The sequence below is a fragment of the Micromys minutus genome (assembly GCF_963924665.1).
Source record: "Micromys minutus genome assembly, chromosome: 1".
In the NCBI taxonomy this organism is placed as follows: Eukaryota; Metazoa; Chordata; class Mammalia; order Rodentia; family Muridae; genus Micromys; species Micromys minutus.
In genome coordinates this window covers 112,503,103-112,515,583 of record NC_137969.1, presented here as the reverse complement: position 1 = coordinate 112,515,583, position 12,481 = coordinate 112,503,103, and positions in this window count along the sequence as shown.

The following is a 12,481-nucleotide window of genomic DNA, read 5'->3' as shown; positions in this document are numbered from 1 at the left end:
GATCTGTATGACAAGAACTTCAAAATTCTGAAGAAAGAAATTGAAGAAGATCTCTGAAGATGGAAAGATCTCCCATGCTCATGGATTGGAAGGATCAGCATGGTAAAAATGGCCATCTTACTAAAAGCAATCTACACATTCAATCCAGTCCCCATCAAAATTCCAACTCAATTCTTCATAGAGTTGGAAAGAGCAATTTTCAAATTTATCTGGAATAACAAAAAAAAAACTAGGATAGCGAAATCTACTCTCAACAACAAAAAAAAAAAAAAAAAAAAAAAAAAACTTTGGTGAGAATCACCATCCCTGACCTCAAGCTATATTACAGAGCAACTGTGATTTAAAAAAACAAAAACAACCCCCCCCCAAAAAAAAACAGCATGGTATTGGTACAGAGATAGGCAGGTAGATCAGTGGAACAGAATTGAAGACCCAAAATTAAACCCTCACACCTATGGTCATTTGATCTTTGACAAGGAGCTAAAAACATTCAATGGAAAAAGGACAGCATCTCCAACAAATGGTGTTGGTTCAACTAAAGTCTGAATGCAGAAGAATGCAAATTGACCCTTTCTCATCTTCTTATTCAAATCTCAAGTCCAAGTTGATCAGAGACCTTCACATAAAACCAGGTACACTGAAAACTATCAGAAGAGAAAGTGGGGATGAACTTAGAAAACATAGGCTCAGGGGAAATGTTCCTGAACAGAACACTAATGGCCTATACGCTAAGATTAAGAGTTGACAAATGGGACCTCTTGAAATTGCAAAGTTTCTGTAAGGCAAATGACACTGTTAAGAAAACAAACCAACAGCCAACAGACTGGAAAAGGAACTTTATCAATCCCACATTTGATAGAGGATTAATATCCAATATATACAAAGAACTCAAGAAGTTAGACTCCAGAGAATCAAACAATCCTATTAAAAAATGGGGTACAGAGCTAAACAAAGAATTCTCAACTGAGGAATATCGAATGTCTGAGAAGCACCTAAAGAAATGCTTAACATTCCTATTTATCAGGGAAATGCAAATCAAAACAACCCTGAGATTCCACCTCACACCAGTCAGAATGGTTAAGATTAAAAACTCAGATGACAGTAGATGGAGAAAGAGGAACACTCCTCCACTGTTGGTGGGGTTGTAAGCTGGACCAACCACTCTGGAAATCAGTCTAGCAGTTCCTCAAAAAAATTAGATATATTACTACCTGAAGACCCAGCTATTTTACTCCTGGGCATATACCCCAAAGATGCTCCAACATATAATAAGAACACAAGCTCCACCATGTTCATAGCAGCCTTATTTATAATAGCTACAAGATGGAAAGAACCCAGATGTTCTTCAACAAAGGAATGTATATAGAAAGTGTGGTACATTTACACAGTGGAGTACTACTCAGCTATTAGAAACAATGACTACGAAATTCCTTGGCAAATAGATGAAACTAGAGAATATCAACCTGAGTGAGGTAACCCAGTCACAAAAGAACATATAAGGTATGCAGTCACTGATAGTTGGATACTAGCTACAGAAAGCTCTTAATATCCAAGAAACGATTCACAGACCTTAGGAAGCTCAAAAAGAAGAAAAGCCAAAATGTTAAAGCCTGAGTCCTTAGAAGGGAGAACAAAACACTCATGGGAGGAGGCACAGGATCAAGTGGAAGAGCTGGGATAAAAGAGAGGATCTTTCAGGGGATGCCTCACTTGTGGATACCCCCATGTGCAGCCACCAAGTCCAAACACCATTGTTGATACTGGGAGGTGCTTGCTGGCAGGAGCCAGATAGGGGTGCCTCCTCAGGCGTTCTGCCAGATTCATGCAGCTGAGCAGGCTTGCAGCTAACCATCAGACTGAGCTTGGGGACCCCAGTGAGGGTGCTGGGGTGGGGGGGAAAATTAAGGAGCTGAAGGGGTTGTGGCCTCATGGGAAGAACAACATTGTCGACCAACCAAATCTTCCACAGCTCCCATGGGCTAGAACACCAACCATTGAGCATTCATTGAGAGGCCCATGGCTCCAGTTGCATATGTAGCAGAGGATAGCATTGTCTGGCATTAACGTAAGAAGAGACCTTTGGACCAGTGAGGGTATGTTTTTCCAGTGTAGGGGAATGGCAAGGCACTGAGGTGGAGAGGGTGATTGAGAACTAGTGCACCTTTGTAAAGGCAAGTAGAGGGGTTGGGGTAAGGGAGTGAGGTGGGTGAAGGGAATAAAATTTTAAATGTAAATACTGAGAATATCTAATAGATAGATAGATTGATAGATAGATAGATAGATAGATAGATAGATAGATAGATAGATAGATAGATAAGAAAAAAAGAAAGAAAGAAAGCTGAACAAGCCAGGGGAAGCAAGCCAGTAAGCAACATCCCTCCATGGCCTCTGCATCAGCTCCTGCTTCCTGACCTGCCTGAGTTCCAGTCCTGACTTCCTCTGGTGATAAACAGCAATGGGAAAGTGGAAGCTGAATAACCCACCCCCCAAAAAAATAATGCCTGTGGATTTCCTCCACTCAAGCCTACCCTTAATTTAGAGGATTAAAAAGTGGTTTCTAGTGAAAAATCATAGTATTATCTTATCCTACAACTTGATCTCTTTGTGGGAGGGCACTCATGAAGTTTTTCAGATTGTCTGCCTTTATTTACAGATACATGATAACTGCTCACGGGTACAGTCTGTCAAGCAGTTGGTAATTCCAAGCCTAGTCAAGAAGGATCTCAGGTTAGACTCTGGTAATGGTGCATATGTCTGTTAACTTGGTCTTTCCTGACCACAGGTACTGGCTGCCACACATTTACGACTTTATATAGTTTGGTAATATCAGGCTGACTCTTCAAAATCAATTGTCCCATCTCTGACAACACTCTGGATGGAAACAAGATTTTTTTCCCTGATTCTTGTCACTTTCTATCTCTAATGAGTGACCCAGCAGATAACAATATTGGGGTCCAGGTGCTACCCCACAAACCAGACGAGAACCAATCTCAGACAGGGATAGTTCATCAAACACACACCTAAAGGCCTAAAGATCAGGGCTACAGCTCACAGACTCAGGAGCTGAAAGCTGTGTTCCTGTACATTATCGAGGGTGAGTTTATATAGGAAAAAAACATAATGAGCTCATAAGTAGATACAGGGGGCTGTAGGTAGCCATCCTTTTCCCACATTTCTTTAGGAATTTAGATGGAACAATTCAAAGGGGACCCCTATCTTGCTATCCCTGAGTGAAGGCTGCAGCTTGGGAGTTTCCAAGGAGAGCAGTTCTCAAAACATGACAACAGTCCTCTGGGCATAGCATGATATATGGTCAGTTTGACCTTGCTCTGAGCCAAATTATTTTCTGTCTATATCAGCCTGATTTTTTTTTTAATTAGCAATATGGAATGGCTGGTGGGCCTGAAGCAAACTGGCTACAGTTACTTCCAAATAGTTGTCAAGGACCAGCTTTGGCTTGGAAAGGACTTAGGAGATAAGAGGGGGAGTCTGGGGTATAAAAACAAACAACTCAAAGTCAAATCAAGTTCAACTGGCAGCCTGTGTTCTGCTTGAGACAGCTTTCGAGATTGCTTTCTCTCTGTTCTGCTCTCTGTCTCTCTCTTCCTCTGTCTCTGTCTCTCTCTCTTTCTCTGTCTCTCTCTCTCTTTCTCTGTCTCTCTCTCCCTCTGTCTCTCTCTGTCTCTCTCTCTTTCTCTCTGTCTCTCCCTCTGTCTCTCTCTGTCTCTGTCTCCCTCTCTCTTTCTCTATGTCTCCCCTCCCTCTCTGTCTCTCTCTGTCTCTCTATGTCTCTCCTGCTTTCTCTGACTGTCTGTCTCTCTGTGTCTCTGTCTCTGTCTCTCTCATTCTCTCTGTCTCTCTGTCTCTCTCTGTATGTCTCTGTTTCTATGTGTCTGTCTGTCTCTCTGTCTCTCTTTCTCTCTCTCTCTCTCTCTCTCTCTCTCTCTCTCTCCCAACCCCTGTCTCTCTGTCTCTCTGTTCTGCTCGAGACAGTTCTCCAAGCAGTTCTCTCTTGCTATTCTAAAAAAACTCTCTGGATAGTTCATCTCTAGCAGATTATAAGCACAGTCTTTTACTTTACATATCAACCCAGTCATTTACTCCAAGTTTCCTTTTGATTATCTTAAGAATCAGCATCCCAAAACCCTAGCCCTCCGATTCCCAAGAGACAGCAAGCACATTTTTTTTTAAACATTGCAAAAGAATTCAGAGATCTGCATGTCTTTGTATCTTTCTGACAAGCTGGCTGATTAATGCAACTGCCTTTGTTCCTTTAGATTCATGAGACCCCTGATAATTCATACTATATCCTTATTTTTTGCATAGCTTAGAAATCATATATTTTTGAACTCATAATTTTAGAGGTTTTCCCCCTCCCATAGCCTTAACGGCCATCCTAAAGGTCCCAGCATTTACCATCTTGCTAAGATATTAGCCCTACCTTTGCCTCCTACACTCGTGCTATCTCTGATTTGGAGTCACTAGTGGTAACAGGGAGGAGATTCCTTGAATGAGGAACATATAAACATGTACATTGTATATAAACAAGCCTTACATCCACAGCAATCATCGACACTCCTGGAGGTCCATGCCTGCTGGCCCTGTCCCAGGAGTGGGAGCCATGTTATTCCATCCCCAGCAAAGCCAAAAAACTAATACCAGGGAATCAGGGAAGGGGAACAGGCTTTACGAATCCCCAATCCCCCCCTCGAGCTGTTGGGTGAGTCAAATTATTGACTCTCAATTATTTCCTGGGAGTAGGAGATTGTATTGGGTCTGAAGGACCATGAGCTAGACAGCTGAAATGCATTTCTTGGTTAAAGAAGAAGGAGGAAGAAGAAGGAAGAGGAGGAAAAGAAGGAGGACGAGGAGGAGGAATCTAAGGCATCAATAATACAAGGCCTGAAAATCAAAATTAATAGAAGCCACAAGGAACCAAATAAAGCTGTTATTAATAAATCAGGAGTGAAACAGACTTTCATACCAGGCTTTGTCGCCATTTTGGTGGACCTCTTTTTCGCCCCCCCCCCCCCCCGGACTCTTTGACAAAGTTTAGGCTTCCTTTCATTATGCCTGAATGGTTAGCATGGAAGCACCATTGCTCACCTAAAGCCATACAGAGACCTCTTTGAGGCAGGAAGAGAAGGTCAAGCCCTCTGTCTTGTAACAGCTACCGAATCAAGAGAAGAAGATAAACGACTAAATGGTTTTTCTAATTCTGACAGATCTTGATCGATTTGTTGTCTTAAGTATTTAAACCTTTGATCTCCCTTAATAAGTGCTGCTGCTCCCTTCCTGGCAGGTCCTGGGAGGAACATTAGCCTTAAAGCTTCCCTGGTCATCCAGGATCAGTGTAGAAGTCAAGTCCTAGGTGTGTCCCGCCTCCCCCTCCAGAATAGTTGTATACCTGAAGCACTGGAGGTACAAGTAACAAAAGTCAGAAGTCTCAGTGAGGATAAAGGGACTGACACAGGGTGTTAGGCACAGACAAACCAGGTGACTTTTGGAAGTACTAAATACTAAGGGAAAACTCCTGCAGTTAACAACTGTAGGTGAAATGTTACATCATAACGTTGAAGGTACCAAGACCCGTATATCTTACATGAGCCTCTCTATAAGTAGAGACCTTGTCCTTCAATCCCTCCCAGCGTTAAAGCAAGCCAATGCCCCCAAAGGCATAGTTGGTCTATTTGTGTGCCCCTCTTCCATAGTTATATTTTAATAGTAGAACTTGTGTTCCCAAAATGTTAGGCTGGTTGCAATTCCTACATAGTATGGGGGTCTTGCATCCAGACATAGCAAACAGTCAGAAATTAGGTCAGGATTGGTCTAATTAAAAAACTAATAAATATACAATAATGACCTAAAAAAATCTAGGTACATCAGTTTCTAAGAGGGAAGAGAAAACTCTTGGGATAGAGGGAAGGCAACCAAGTTTGGAAGGAGACCTGTTGGCTGTGTAGTGGCAGAAACAGATTACTGGGTGGTTAGTTCTTGCTTTAGGGGCTGTCTTTTCTGGGTCTGAGAAAAGGTTTAATACCTTGTTGGAGCCAATGCTATCTAAGACCCTGTTACTAGTGACCTGGAATCTCTGGATGGTGACCATCATCCCAGAGCCATTAGCAGACACATAATGGTGGAATCCCCAAATCTTCCCTGTGTCCCATACATTACTTACACCCTTTCTGATCTTAATTTGAATGGGGTTATTTTTCCCCGTGTTCCAGATTCGATCTCAACCCTCTGTAACTGAGTATAAGTGTCCCAGGGAGCTAATGTTTCACATCACCATGTAGCACAAATGTGTACATTTTGTCCCTAATCTGAGGGACTGTCATATACCTGAAGGGTGTCCAAACTATTTTTTATACTCTGGACCCCATATCCAAAAGATCTAGAGAATGAGGGATCTATAAATGTTTGTAGTCTTTGGGTGAATAGTCCATTTTGGCCTAAGCAATTTGCATAAGTCAAACATGAGGGTGAAGGAACCTAGGCCGGGATATTAGTAACTAGTTTCCCATCTATAGTTCTAATCAAAATCCATATGTATTATACTGCAGCACATGCCTCCACAGCACAAGGCAACACAAAGCAGAAAGCTAGTCTCTGGAGTCTGTTACCAATTTGGTTTTTAATGGGTCCTGCAGGTGTCTGACTACCTATCGTCGGTCTGGGTTCTGACGTCTTGGTGGGGGAGGGGAGCAAATTTCAGATGACAATGACATATCCAAGATATGATTCCATTTACATTTGAGGCTGTCTGGGTGGTCAGTATCACAAAGTGGGGTCCTTTCTGCGATGGGCCTGGGGTTTCCTTTTGGCATTACTTATCCAGGACCAGATCTGCAGATTGAAACCACCGAAGGATGAGTGTTAGGCCCTAACTTAGGTAGATGTTGAACATAGGCATGTAGGCTAGTCTGGACCCTCTGGAATGCCTAGGTTGACTAAGGACATCATGATTAGAAATTTTATCGATTAAGTCTGCTTTGAAACAGGGAAAAATGGGAGGGGCCTTTCAAACATTATCTCCTAGGGGATTACTCCATCTACTTAGGGAGATTTTTTTTTAAAGATTTATTTATTTATTATACGTAAGTACACTGTAGCTGTCTTCAGACACACCAGAAGGGGGCGTCAGATCTCATTATAGATGGTTGTGAACCACCATGTGGTTGCTGGGATTTGAACTCATGACCCCTGGAAGATCAGTCAGTGTTCTTAACCATTGAGCCATCTCTCCAGCCCATAGGGAGTATTTCTAACCCTGAGGAGAGCAAGGGGAAGGAGGGTCACCCAGTCATCAGCAGTTTTCAGAACTAATGTAGTCAAGGCCGTTCTCTCTCTCTCTCTCTCTCTCTCTCTCTCTCTCTCTCTCTCTGTCTCTGTCTCTCTCTCTTTCCTTTTTAAAATTTTTATTTTATTTTATATTTACACTCAAGATTTTATTTCTCTCCCAGTCCACCTTCCTACTGTTTCACATCCCATACATCACCCCTCTCTGCCCATCTCCACAAGGTTGTCCCCACCCCACCGCCCTGCCAGATCTTTAAACTCCCTGGGGCCTCCAGTCTCTCAAGGTTTAAATGCATCTTCTCTGAGTGAACCCAGACCTGAGAGTTTTCTGCTGTATAGGTGTTGGGGGCCTTATATCAGCTGGTATATGCTTCCTGGTTGGTGACAGGGGAGGAGAACATGATATGGTATTGGATGGGGGTAAAGAACTGAAGTTCTGAGGGCCAGCAGAAAGAATGGAAACAGGTGACCTCAAGGTAGGATGTTGGGAGGACCCTCCAGAATGTACCAAAACCTGGAAGGGATGGAAATGGAGAAGAACCCAAGGAAAAGGAGGTCCAGGGATAGGCCCAGAAGGAGATCCAGCTCAAGAGGAGGCCCCAAGACCTAACATTATTACTGAGGCTATGGAGTGCTCACCAAAAGTGCCCTATCACGACTGCCTTCCGAAAAGCCCAACAAGCTGCTCAAAGAGTCAGATGCAGATATTTGAACCCAGCCAATCAACAGAAGCTGCTGACCCTGTGGTTGAATTAGGGAAAAGCTGGAGGAAGCTAAGGAGGAGGATGATCCTGTAAGAGGACTAATAGTCAAGGTCTCCTTACAGTTCCAAATTCAGCCTCTCTACCTAAGCTGAACTCTGAGGGCATATGCACAATGAAGTTTCCAATTTACCCCCAATGCCTTAGACAAATCTTGACTGACCAAGAAGGTGAAGGCTGGGCCATTATCTGAACTCAGTGCTGTGGGAATCCTGAACTGAGGAATTGTTTAAGAGATTTTTACTGACAGTCTGTGCTGTTTCCTTCTTACTTGGGAAGTCTTCAGTCTATCCTGAAAAGGTATCTATAAAAACTAAAAGATATCTGTAGCCAAATTGTTCTGGTTGTACCTATGTGAAGTCTGTTTCCAAGTAGACCCCTGTAGCAGACCCTCCTTTTTTCTTGGTCTGTGTTGTTTTGGAACTGGGCTTGTCAGTTGAAAAGAGTGATATCTAGTGACAATGCCCTATAATTTCTTAGTCAATTCTGGATTGAGAAACTTTGTAGATATTAGTTTGTTTACTCCCAGATGTGTGCTTGGTGTAGTATCAGGCAAGAGCTGATAGGCTGGGTCATCTTTGGGATAAGTCAGCTGTTCAGGCAGACCAGGTCTGGGAGAGTCAATTGCAAATGTGGGAGAGGTTACTTGGCTGCCTCTCTAGCCATCACATCTGCTTTATGTGTACCTATGGCCTCTGAGGGTCTGTCCCTTTTGATATGCGGGACAATATATAATAATGAGCTTCTTTGAGGGCCAGAGAACCGCCAGGAGGTCTAAGATCTCTTGTTTATTTTTAATTGTCTTTTCTTCTTCAGTCAATAGTCCCCTTTCATGGGGTATACTGCCCATGAACACAAGAAGTGGCAAATGTATATTGACTATCAGTGTAAGCATTAACCAATCTGATTGCCTTTGACAGGTCTATTAAACCTGCTTTCTGAACCAACATCCCACTTAAGAGGGGAGACACTCATAATGTCTTGTCCAAGTCCACCACTGCCACCCCTGCATACCTATGCCATGCTCCATGCAATTATCCCATCAGTGTACATGGTGAGATCTGCATTGGGCCAGAGTTGGTCTGTCATGTCTGGCTGTGTCCCATAGACATGTTGCATGGTTTCCAGACAATCACATATTGGAAAATTCCCCAGTTCCAGGTCACATAGAAGAGGAACAAGGTTTAAAGAGAAGGTGGGCAGAAAGGACACTCGAGGGTGTTAAGTAACAGAGACCGACAGCAAGTCAATCAGGCATTTAAAATCCACCAATCAAGGGAACGCTTAAAAACTCCTTTTACAGCATTATAGTCAGATGGTGTCCTAGGGTTAATTTAGCTGCATTTTTCAGGGCAGTAGCTGCTGTGATTCTTGAGCAATTTAGCTATTCTGATACTACTGAGTCCAGTTTCCTAGACAGATAGGCCACTGCCTGCTGCCAGGGGTCCAGGTTTTGTGTCAGTTTAAATTTAGCAATGCCTTGGCTTTCATGAACAAACAAATGGAAGGACTTAGTCACATCAGGCAGGGCCAAGGCCAGCTAATTTTAGATTTGAAAAAGCTTTCTCTTTTTCCTCTGTCCATTTAGAAGTCTGTTTGTGCTCGTTGCTGGCCTCATAGAACAGCTTAGCTATCTCAGTGAACCTAAGGTATCCAGAGCCTCAGAAACCGGCTAAACCCAGGAACGACCGTACTTGGCACCCAGCCTTAGGTATCATGGGGATAAAATCCATGAGTTTTTTTTCAAAAGAAGCTGTAGAGAGTTTGCCTCCAGATCTTCTGGTCTCTGGCAATATCTATTCTCTAGTGAGGGTTACAAACCAAAACTGAGTTGCTCTATACAGACAAATTGCCTTCTCGGTAGAAATAAATATGAGCTTCCATTTTAGTCAGGAGGTCCCTCCCCAGCAGAGAATAAGAACACTTAAAAATTACCAAGAAGGATAAGTGACAGTCTTTCTGCCCAAGTCCACATGTCATTTAGTAGTCCATGGGTAGAATTTAGTACCTGTGGTGCCATGAACCAAAATAGTCTGACTTGTCATGGATCCCAGGGACTTCTAGAGAACAGAATGGTGTACCACAATGTCCACCAGGAAATTAACTGGGCCTCCCCCTACTTTTAGAGTTATCCTGGGCTCAAGAGGGGACTTCAAACCCTGACAGTTTTAGTCTTCTAGTTCCAATACAGACGTTTTTTGATATTTCTTTGGATTCTGGGGACATTCAGCCTTCCAGTGACCCATCTCTTTTCAGTATGCACACTGAGCTTTTAAGAATCTAGGGTGAGGCTGATTGGCCTTTTCTGCACTGTTTTCAGGCTTAAGGAAACCCCTGCCCTGGCCTCTCTGGGGTGCTTGGGTTGCAACTAGAACCTTTGTCAGCTTTTGAGTCTGTTTGTCCTCTGGGATTTTCCAATTATTCAAGGTTCCATTAATTCAGACAGGTTCTTACCTTATCATCCTTCAATCTTCTTATACATGTCTGAAGCAGATTGCCTCACAAAAGTCATATTGATGGCTGGCTGATCCTCTGATGCCTCTGGGCCGATTGGCATATAGGTCCAGTAGATGGCTAAGAGCTGGCCCAAGAATGCAGTTGGGGACTTCGTTGGTCCCAAAACTATCTGGCTTACTTTTAGTAAATTGGTAGGGCCCCTAGTGTCAGCCTTGAGACATCCCCTCCCCCATTAGAACCTGATGACAACTTTTGGGTGCCTCATGTGTGTTAGGGTCCCAATCTGGGCTGGTCTGAGAAAAGGCACTGTCTGTGACTGCAGGGTTCTCAGAGTACTGGTTATTGTTTCCTGGAACCAGGCTCCAGGCTTCCGGCCTAATGCAGCCCCACTCCTCTGTGGTGAGGAGCGTCAGGTTGAATGTCCTCCCAGGTAGGCTGGTGGGCAAGAAAAATAATCTCCAAGAAAGAAATTATGGTTAGAGAAGGAAGAATTCTGCATTTTCCAACTGTAGATTTCACTAGTGGAAAAAAAAAGCAGAGCATGAGGGGCCTCCTTCCCTCAGCAGCAGGTGGGAAGACAGTACACAAGGCAAAGGCCTCCGTTGAGGGGCTAAAGGTGGTACCTGACTGGGAATGAGGAGGACTAGTGGGGGAGAAGCAGATGGAGGAGCCGAGGAAGGTGCTGGTCCCCCAGGCTGCTCAGGGCAGTCTATATGGGGGTGGGAGGAAGTTCTCATTGTCTAGAACTAATGGGTTGTGTTTGACACAGTCTTTGACAACTGCAGTAACAGCCGTAGCTTTCTTCAACCTGCTTAGATTGTTCCTGGTCCTGGAAATTTGGGGTAAAGGCAGAAAACTTTCCCTCTTTTGTAGGTTCAGAGAGAGACAGGGAATATGGGTTTTGCTGTTGTTGTTGTTGTCTGTTTGTTTGTTTTTGTTTCTTTTTTTCAGCCATTTAGGAAGGTCAGAAAGGAGGGAGGGGAAGCCATTATATAGGGAACTTGATCAAGACGTTCCAGGTCCCTGATGACCACATCCTGTATGGGGAGAACAGAGGTTGAAGAAGCCCTCTGGTGAACAGCCAGTGCCTAAGGAAGGCCATTCACCAGGGAGATACATGGTCACCGAGATAGTAGCAACTCTCTGAAAGTTCTTCAAGTGGAGTAGGATCACCTCAAGAGGAGCTTCTGCAATAGAAGGCACTAGAATAGAGAGAGATTTCTCATGTTAGAGAAACAAAATGTTAAATAAAAGGGAAAGGTGCCTATAAACAAAGAAATAAAAAAAAACATGACAAACACAAACAAAACCAAGTTTCAAAGCTGTAATGTGCACTGGGGCTCTCAAATAAGAATCCCCCCAAGTTCAAGTCCGAAGGGGTAGATTGTAACCTGACCCCCTTCACCAAGAGGAGAATCGGGGACTCCCCCACCCTCAAACTCAAAGAGAATTGTTGCATCCCATATCCTTTAGTGACCTAAAGGCACCAGACCAACAAAACCAAGCCAAGAAAAAAACCGAAAAGAAACTTACTTCCTGGGTGGGGGTGGGGCAGCTGGCTTTGTGGTGGTTACTGTCAGAAACTGGGAAGTGGTCCAGGTTATAGGGCTTCCTGGCCAACACACCAGTAGTTGCTCCACAAACCAACAAGAACACCAATAAATATAGATCTAGCCACTACAAGGTTCAGGAACTAGCCATGCAAGGGCTTTCAACTTTTATGGACTTCTGATATTCCCCAGACACTCCTAATGAGAGACAGGAATAGGAAACAAAGACAATGTTAATGCTGCTGATTTTCCTAGGAGGCTAGATGGAGTGCAGAGTATCTCCTCCAACTCGTTAGAATATCCAAAAAGGCATCTCTCAGAAACTGTGCATTTACCCAGTTCTGGAGACAGTAGTGAGAGATCAGAGTACTTATGATGAGATCTGTAAGTGTCTTGGGCCAGCACATTCTCCCC